Source organism: Dromiciops gliroides, chromosome 4 (assembly GCF_019393635.1).
Source record: "Dromiciops gliroides isolate mDroGli1 chromosome 4, mDroGli1.pri, whole genome shotgun sequence".
NCBI classification, from domain to species: Eukaryota; Metazoa; Chordata; class Mammalia; order Microbiotheria; family Microbiotheriidae; genus Dromiciops; species Dromiciops gliroides.
The window spans coordinates 234891878-234901422 of record NC_057864.1 but is presented as its reverse complement, the minus strand read 5'-3'; positions in this window follow the sequence as shown (position 1 = coordinate 234901422).

The following is a 9545-nucleotide window of genomic DNA, read 5'->3' as shown; positions in this document are numbered from 1 at the left end:
GGTAGTACCCCAGAATTGTTTTGACTTGCATCTTTCTAATCAATAATGAATTAGAAGAGCACTGGCCCCTGAATTCAAATCTGGCCTCGGACACTGGACACTTACTAGCTGTGTGACTTTGGGCAAGTCACTTAACCCCAATTGCCTCACTAAAAAAATAGTGAATTAGAACATTTTTTCATATAACTATAGATATCTTTGATTATTTCATGTAAAAACTGTTCATATCTTTTGATTATTTATCACTTGAGGGGCAGCTAGATGGTGCAGTGGATAAAGCACCGCCCCTGGATTCAGGAAGACCTGAGTTCAAATCTGTCCTCAGACACCTAACACTTACTAGCTGTGTGACCCTGGGCAAGTCACTTAACCCCAATTACCTCACCAAAAAAAGAAAAAAAGATTATTTATCAGTTAGGAAATGGCTCTTATTTAAATAAATTTGATTCGGTTTTCTATATGTTTGAGAAATGAGGCCTTTATTGGACAAACTTGCTTCAAAAAATTTTCACAGTTAATATTGCTAATTGCATTTCTCTCCATCCTGTTCCCTCCTCATGACATTTACTCTATTTATATCTCCTTTCACCCTGTCCCTCCTAAAAATATGTTTTGCTTCTGACTGCCCTCTCCCCCAATCTGCCCTCCCTTCTATCACTCCCCTCCCTTATCTCCTTCCCCTCCTACTTTCTGGCAGGGTAAGATAGATTTCTATACCCAATTGAGTGCGTATGTTATTCACTCTTTGAGCCAATTCTGATGAGAATAAAGTTCACTCACTCCCTGGTACCTCCACCTCCCCCATCTTCCTCTCCATTGTATAAGTTTTTTCTTGCTTCTTTTATATGAAGTACTTTACCCCATTCCACCTCTCCCTTTTCCTTTTTTCCAGTGCATTCCTCTCTCACCCCTTAATTTAATTTAATTTTAAAATAATAAACATTTTTATTTATAGTTTTAGGTTCCAATTTTTATCCGTCTTTCCCTCCCTCCCCTTCTCTCTTCCCTGAAGCAGCAAACAATCATATATGAGTTATACATGTATGATTATGTAAAACTATCATATTTGTCATTTTGTATAAGAAAACTTGATTAAAAGAAAAAAATGAAAATGAAAAATAGCATGCTTCAATCTGTTCCATCAATATCAGTTATTTCTTTGGAAGTGGATAGTATGTTTCATCAATAGTCCTTTGGGATTGTCTTGAATCATTATATTGCTGAGAATAGTTAAATCATTCACAGTTCTGCATCAGACAATATTGCTGTTTCTGTGTACAATGTTCTTTTGGTTCTGCTCACTTCACAATACATCACTTCATACGTGTCTTTCCAGGTCTTTCTGAAATCATCCTGCTTGTCATTTCTTATAGCACAAGAATATTCCATCACTATCATATACTACAGTTTGTTTAGCCATTCCCCAATTGATGGGTATCATTTGATTTCCAATTCTTAGCCCCCAAAAAAGAGCTGCTATAAATAATTTTGTACAAATAGGCCTTTTTCTCTTTTGGGGGATGTCTTGGGGATATAAACCTAGCAGTGGTATTGCTAATTTTATTTTTTAAATCTATCATCCCTTCATATTCAACTCACACCTGTGCTCTCTAAATATACTCCATCCAGCTGCCCTAATAATGAGAAAGTTCTTATGAGTTACAAGTATCACCTTCCCATGTAGTAATGTAAATAATTTAACCTTTTAATATCCGTTATGATTTCTTTTTCCTGTTTACCTTTTTATGCTTCTCTTGAGTCTTGTATTTGAAAATTAAATTTTCTATTCAGGTCAGGTCTTTTCATCAAGAATTACTGAAAGTCCTCTCTTTCATTGAATTCCCATTTTCCCCCCTGAAGGATTATACTCAGTTTTGATGGGTAGGTGATTCTTAGTTGTAATGACAGTTTTTTTTGCTCTCCAAAATATCTTATTCCAAACCCTACAATCCTTTAATATAGAAGTTGCTAAATCGTGTATTATCATGACTGTGGCTCCACAATACATGAATTGTTTCTTTCTGGATGCTTGCAATATTTTCTCCTTGACCTGGGAGCTCTGGAATTTGGCTATAATATTCCTGAGAGTTTTCATTTAGGGATCTCTTTCAGGAGGTGATCAGTGGATTATTTCAATATCTATTTTACCTTCTGTTTCTTTTTTTTCTTTTTTTTGTGTGAGGCAATTGGGGTTAAGTGACTTGCCCAGGGTCACACATCTAGTGTCAAGTGTCTGAGGCCATATTCAAACTCAGGTCCTCCTAAATCCAGGGCCAGTGCGCTATCCACTGCACTACCTAGCTGCCCCTTTACCTTCTGTTTCTAGAATATCAGATCAATTTTCCCTGATAATTTCTTGGAAGATGATGTCTAGGCTCTTTTTTTGATCATGGCTTTCGGTTTGTCCAATAATTTTCAAATTATCTCTTTTGACAGGTAAAACTAAATGTGTGTGTTTACCCTATCTGTCCCCTTGTGGGGAAAGCTAACTAGGACAACAGTTTAACAGTTTAGGTATTAAACATTTATTAAAATATATTAGAGGTTAACAAAGAGAAAACAAGTATCTCTGAAAGAATAGGAAAACCTAACCTACTCTTGAGGAGAAATCAGAGCTGCCAACTCCACAAGGTTCCAACCACCAACTCCCAAAACCAACTGACCAAACCAACTGCTTCACACACTGCTTCAAGCTGATTGACTGAGGGTGGTCACATGCTCACATAGCAGGGGACCCCTGTAATATTAATAATATTTTCACACTTCCCACTGTGCTTCATTAAGAAACAGAGTTTCCTTAAATGAAGCAATAACATTACATATACTGATAACTAACAATATAAAGGGAATTAAAAAAAAGTAATATTAATAATATTCTCACACACTTCTGGATCTATTTTCCAGGTCAGTTGTTTTTCCAATGAAATATTTTACATTGTCTTCTATTTTTCATTCTTTTGGTTTTGCTTTATTGTTTCTTGATTTCTCATAAAGTCATTAGCTTCCATTTGCTTAATCCTAATTTTTAAAGAATTATTTTCTTCAGAGAGCTTTTGTAACTCCTTTTCCATTTGGCCAATTTAGCTTTTCAAGACATTCTTTTCCTCATTGGCTTTGTGTACCTCTTTTACCATGTGGCCTAGTCTGTTTTTAAGGTGTTATTTTCTTCAGTATTTTTTTCTGTCTCCTTTACCAAGCTGTTGCCTTTTTTCATAATTTTCTTTCATCACTCTCATTTCTTTTTCCATTTTTCCCTCTACCTCTTTTCCTTTATTTTCAAAATCCTTTTTGAGTACTTCTATGACCTGAGGCCAGTTCATATTTTTCTTGGAAGCTTCAGATGTAGGAACTTTGACTTTACCTTCTTCTGAAGGTGTATTTTTTCCATATAAATATTTTTATTATTTTCCAGTTACATTTAGAGATAGTTTTCCACATTTGTTTTTATAAGATTTCTAGTTTCAAATTTTTCTCCCTCCCTCCTCCCCAAGACAGCAAGTAATCTGATAGAGGTTATATATGTACAATCACATCAAACATATTTCTGTATTAGTCGTGTTATGGAAGAAGAATCAGAGCTAAAAAGGAAAAACCTCAAAAAAGAAAAACAACAACAATCAAAACAATAGAAATAGTATGATTTGATCTTCATTCAGATTCAACAGTTCTTTTTTTTCTGAATTTGGAGAGCATTTTCCATCATGAGTCCTTTGGAACTATCTTGGATCATTTTATTGCTGAGAAGAATCAAGTCTATCACAGTTGATCAACACACAATGTTGTTGATACTGTGTACAATGTTCTCCTGGTTCTGTTTGAAGGTGTATTTTGATCTTCCTTGTCACCATAGAAACTTTCTATTGTCAGAAATTTTTTCTGTTTGCTCACTTTCCCAACCTATTTCCTGGCTTTTAACTCTCTGTTAAAGTAGGGCACTGTTTCCAGGGTGGAGGGTGCACTGTACCAAGCTTCAGGGGGTTTGTGCAGAGGTATTTAGAAATATTTCTAGAAATTTCTATGTTTTTAGTTCTTCCAAGGTGGTATGATTTATTTTTATTTATTTTTTGGTATGATTTAAGGAGAGGTATGTTTACTCTTCTCCTGGCCTGTGCAAACAACCACAGGCTTGCTTTTCTGCCCTCGAACTATAATCCTGCTCCACTGTGGCTGCAAGCTCTGGTGTGCTTGTGCTCCTCCCAGGCCTGGGACTGCTAACCAAGACTGTGACCTGGATCTGAATATGGGCAAAACAATAGAGTCCTGCTTTGGTGCTAGTAAAGAGACCCATGTAATCTCCTTCTGGTCAACTATTTGATCCCCTTACCATCTGAGGGCTAAGAGTTCCAGAAGCAGTTGCTGCTGCTGTTGATTCATAGGCTCCCGAGTACTGCTCCTGGTTTGCTGGGGCTGGTATGGGTTGGTGTGACCTGTGCTGGACAGTGCTCCACTCTCATCCCAGTACAACAGACCTTTCTTGCCAACCTTCTGAGTTGTCTTTGGCTAGAAAAGTATTTCATCCTGTCATTTTGTGGGTTTTGCTGCTCAAGGAATTGTCTTATGGCATTATATGAAGGTATTTGGAGGAGTTTTGGGGAGAGTTCAGGCAAGTCACTGCCTTTCTTCCACCATCTTGGCTCTGCCCCATAAATGAAATTTCTCCACCATGCTTCCCTCTTTGGTTTCTTAATTTCCTCATAAATATATAGAATCTATCTATCTATCTATTTTTTTGTGGGGCAATGGGGGTTAAGTGACTTGCCCAGGGTCACACAGCTAGTAAGTGTCAAGTGTCTGAGGTCAGATTTGAACTCAGGTCCTCCTGAATCCAGGGCCGGTGCTTTATCCACCGCACCACCTAGCTGCCCCTATATATGTTAATAGACAATACTACTCTGTCTCCCTTTACAATCCAGTTATTTTGAATAAGGCATAATAATGTCCTTTCAGAGCCATATTCTAGTCATGAGTCCATAAGTCTCAGTGAAACTTTTAAAGTCAAATTTGCCTTCTTGCATTAAAATCTCTAATTCCTCTTTCCTATTAACCATACTTTGTGCATTTATAATTATTTGATACTGTGAGTTTTATTGTGTTCTCTGTTCTTGAATTTTGTCTCCTGTGAATTTCTGTGTGTCTCCAAATGTTTTTCTTTCTACATTGTAGCTTCTCTCTGTGGTATCTAGCTTAGTACATACTATTAGAAGGTAATCTACTCTCTCTGTCACCCCTCTCCTTTTCATTGTAACACCTCCCCTTGGCTCCTCTCCCAACTTGCACTCCAACTCAAGACTATGTCTTTAGCGAGTAGCTGCTATTTCAAGTTATGACTATGCTCTCAAATATAGCTTACAAGCCCCTACTATTGTGCTTTTAATTAACAGTCACCAGTAGCCAATTATATCTTAGCAAAGATATTTATTCATATGGCATGCAAATATTTCTCTGGGTACACTCTTCCACAAATACACAAGAGTCCAAGGGAAGAGTGGGCTCAAACTTAGAGTACAAAGGCAGTGAGGTACACCTGCTGGATTCACATGTAGCAATGGTAGCTCACAATACCATCTGTTGCAAAGCTTGGAAAGCCTTTCTCTCTTCATAAAGTCCTCATGATGTGATTCCAGAATCAGTTTCTTTCCTCAGCTTGACTCCATATTGTCAGATGTCTTGCTCCTTAAAGTGTGGGTGACTATCTCTCTGTCTGAAATGTATTTATCTATTCTCTAACAGATGCAGAATTGAATTGTTCCCTTATTGACTTAGTCAGAGAGCCCTTGTTACCACCTAAAGGAACCAGGGTAGAAAGGAATCTTTTACAGTTAAAACACCTCATTTACACCTTACAAATTCTGGGCCTTTATTAACTGAAGGCACTAATTCCCTCTTCTCTTACATTAGTTTTAAACTCTTTTGATTAGATGTGCAAGAATCCAGGTAAATATATCCTTACTAATACTTGATATGTGCCTTCCATTACTGGACAAAATCCAATCATTTTTATATTTTAAGCCTTGCGTCATTATCATAAAGTTCCCAAGCTGTGCCTGTGTACTCTTTCATATTCTATCCCACTTACTCTTTGCCACATTATCACAAATTCATCAAGCTTTTAAGTGTCACATATTTATGTGTATATAAGCACACACACACACCCACACACACACTTACTCTGGTATGTATACTAGGTGTTAGAGATAGAAAAACATAAAACAGACTCTACCCTTAAGTAGCTTACATTCTAACAGGGGATATACTATGCATAAGTAAACAAAATGGAATGGGGAAGGAGTACTAGAAGCTGCAAGGAAAAAATATTAATTGCTAATTATATGCCTGGTACTTTACTATTATCATTTTACAGATGAAGAAACTGAGGCAGATAGTGGTTAAGTGACTTATCTAGGATCATACATCTATAGTAGTGTCTGAGGCTGGATTCCCAACTCCAACTCTGTTGCTCTATCCAGTGCATCACCTAGCTGCCAGTAAGAGAATTTCATGTAGAAGGTAGCTTTTGAGCTGTGATTTGAAGGAAGCTAAGTATTCTAAGAGGTGTAGCCCATATAAAGATTCTTGGCATTCTTATCCCAACTTTCACTCTTGCCAATGAGCTGGGTTCCCAAGGAAGCTAGCTAACACCTACCCATTCAGAGTTCTAGGACTACCCTAAAGGGAAATGAAATTCTTCTAAAATGTTAATCATCTTAAACCCTCATTCTAGGTTGTTTCTCTCCATATCAATTGACAATTACAATTAACATCTCTATATCACTGATTGATCCTAGTATCATTTAACCAGGTAGCACTAATTAATTTTTTATAAAGGAATTATTTACTGAGAAGATAACATAAAAACAGAATTTATAAAACATTTTCCCCAAACACCAGAGAAAGCCTTTTTCTAACACTAGAGAGGCATACTCTATCACCTCAGTCCTTGGGGAGAACAAGTTCAAACTCAAAATGGTTTTTATAAAGCATTCGACTCCCACCAAATTTATTTCTAAATTTGTTATAGTCACTGTTCTAATCACTCCCTTTCTGTAGAACAGGGCAACTCCGAGTTGATCCACTGCTAGGGCTGAGTCAGGCAGGTTGATCCTCAGGGTAGTACTAGCATTTCATCTGGCTCAGCTGCTGGCAAACTCTGATATGGACTCCAATTTCTAGACCTCTGGTGACTTGTTCAAAAGGTTGCGGCCAACCCTGATATCTTTTCACCTAAGAGCAGGAAAAAATAGACAAAACAAAGACAGATGTGCCCCTGGGTTTTTGGCAGCTCCAGGTAAGGCTGAAGGTTAGTAATCTCTAGCACCTGTAGCTGTCATTCCCAAGGCAATTCATCTTCCTTGCTCATTACCAAGGAAAGAAAAAGGTCCATTTGGCCAGATAGTACCTTTTGTATAAACACCAAGTTCTGGCTCAGTAACAAATCAAAAGGCTCCTCTTCACCATATAGTAAATGATCAAAAAGCAGTTACAGAGTAGCTACACATGATCTAGAGAGTAGAGCCTTCCATTACAGATGCCCACAAGCTGGTTCACCAAGCATCCTCAGGTGATTACATCAGGCAGAGCATGCTCTGGGAAAACCAGGCCCTCATTGCCTAGTCCTTCCCTTTAATCCCTTATCATGGCTTAGATGAGACTGAATTCCAGGGATAGGAAAAAGGCTGTTTGAAAGTCACAGAGGCAGGAGCTAGAATGTTGTGAAGAACATCAAGTATGCCTGTTTGGCAGGACATGTGAAAGGAAGTAAGGGAAAATTTGAACAGTAGACTAGAGCCAGATTGAAGGGCTTTAAATGTCAAACTTTTTTGTATATGACAATAAAATTTGTACATGATACTAGAGGCAACAGGGAGTCATTGGAGCTTTTTGATCAGAGGAATAATATGGTCAGTCTCCTGTACCGCTTTGGCAGCGTGTGTAGGATGGACTGGAAAGAGGAGAGAAGAGGCAGAGAGACAAATCAGCAAGTTATTTCAGTAGCCCAGGGAAGAGATGATGAGGGACTAGAGTGGTTGTGGTGTGAATGAAAAGAAAACTGATGCGGGCCATGTTGCAGGGGTAAAAATTAAGAATTGGCAAGTGATTGGGGGTTAGGGAGAGTAAAGAGTTGAGGTTGACAAGGTGTCTTCAACGCTCCAATTCTCTAATCTTAGTTCATTGTACCCTTTGGTCATTATTTCATAGCTTCTGATCTTTTCTGAGTTCCACCACCTCTCTCTAAAATCCAGGTTGTCACACCTCACTTCAGTTTAATTATAACTATGCAAAAGCAGCAGCAAATAGTCATTAAAGACAATCCAGCTTCCCACGAATACTGACTATATATACCAGGCACAGTCACACTTGTTTCAGTGTAGCTGCTGAGTAATTCTCTAAGACCTTACGTTGCAGAGTTAAGTATTGTTGTCTTGATAGAAGTATCTGCGTCAGTAGAAGGAATTTGCTCAATTACAGGTGATTTTTTAAAAATTCCGTTCCCGAGATGGAGCCCCCAATTTTTCAGTCATCACGCTTTCTTATCACACTGCTGCCCACCATCATCAGTGTTCCCCACATTCCATATACCTCAAGGTCATATTACCTCACTGCTTTATTCATACAGCTCTAGAGCTGTGACTGTCAGCCTCTCCAATCTCAGGGAATCACATCTCACCTCAATAATAATTGTGCACTTAAGATCTATAAAGCACTTTCTCTCATAACTGGGAGGCTGCAGCAGTGTCAGCATCCCCTCAATCTCGGGTCCTGAGATTATCTCCAATTTATCCTGCACACAATTTGCGTGTACATAGTTATTTGCGTTAGACTGAGCTCCCCTGAGCTAGAACTGCGGGTGTGGGGGGGAGGGGGTTGGCTTTCTTTGTATCCCCTGAACGGTGGGTGGCACCACAGTAGGCGCTTAATAAATGCTTGTTGACTTGTTGATCGTTAGGTGGTATTCAGGGAGCCTTCTACGATTTGCAAAGGGATTCATGCTCTTCCACTTCCCATCCCGCCCAATCCAGTCTGGAAAGCTTTTCATCTCCACTTCTGCATCCCTTCTGCGGCCCCGCCTGGCCGGTGGAGAAGCTCCTACGCCACAGCGGCCGCCCCCGCCCATCCCAGTACCGCTCCCCACCACATCCTTCCAATTAAGCCACCAGATATTTTTTTCTTCACCTAAGCACTTTCTGCCCTTTTTTCCCTCCCCGTCCTGTGGCTCCCCTTCCCTCCGCTCCCTCTTCGTTCTCCTCTGTTCCCCTCCTCGAGGCGGCGCCTGCGCGAATTCTTTTGGCAGTTAGTGCCGGTAACGTCACGGAAAAATTCGGCTGAGTACTGGTAAACAAGGGGCCGCGTGAGGCGCCCTGCACGTGTCTCCTCCAGCTCCTCCCAAAGATGGCCAATGAGAATCGTCTAGGGTAGGAACCTTCTCACGCGGTAAGGGACGAGGCCAGCCAAAGGAATTTTCATTTGCCAATGGCCATTGAGAAAGTAAAAAATACGCGATTTCCGGTCGGGAAATTTGCAATCACTGCGAGGGGGTGGGGCTCGAG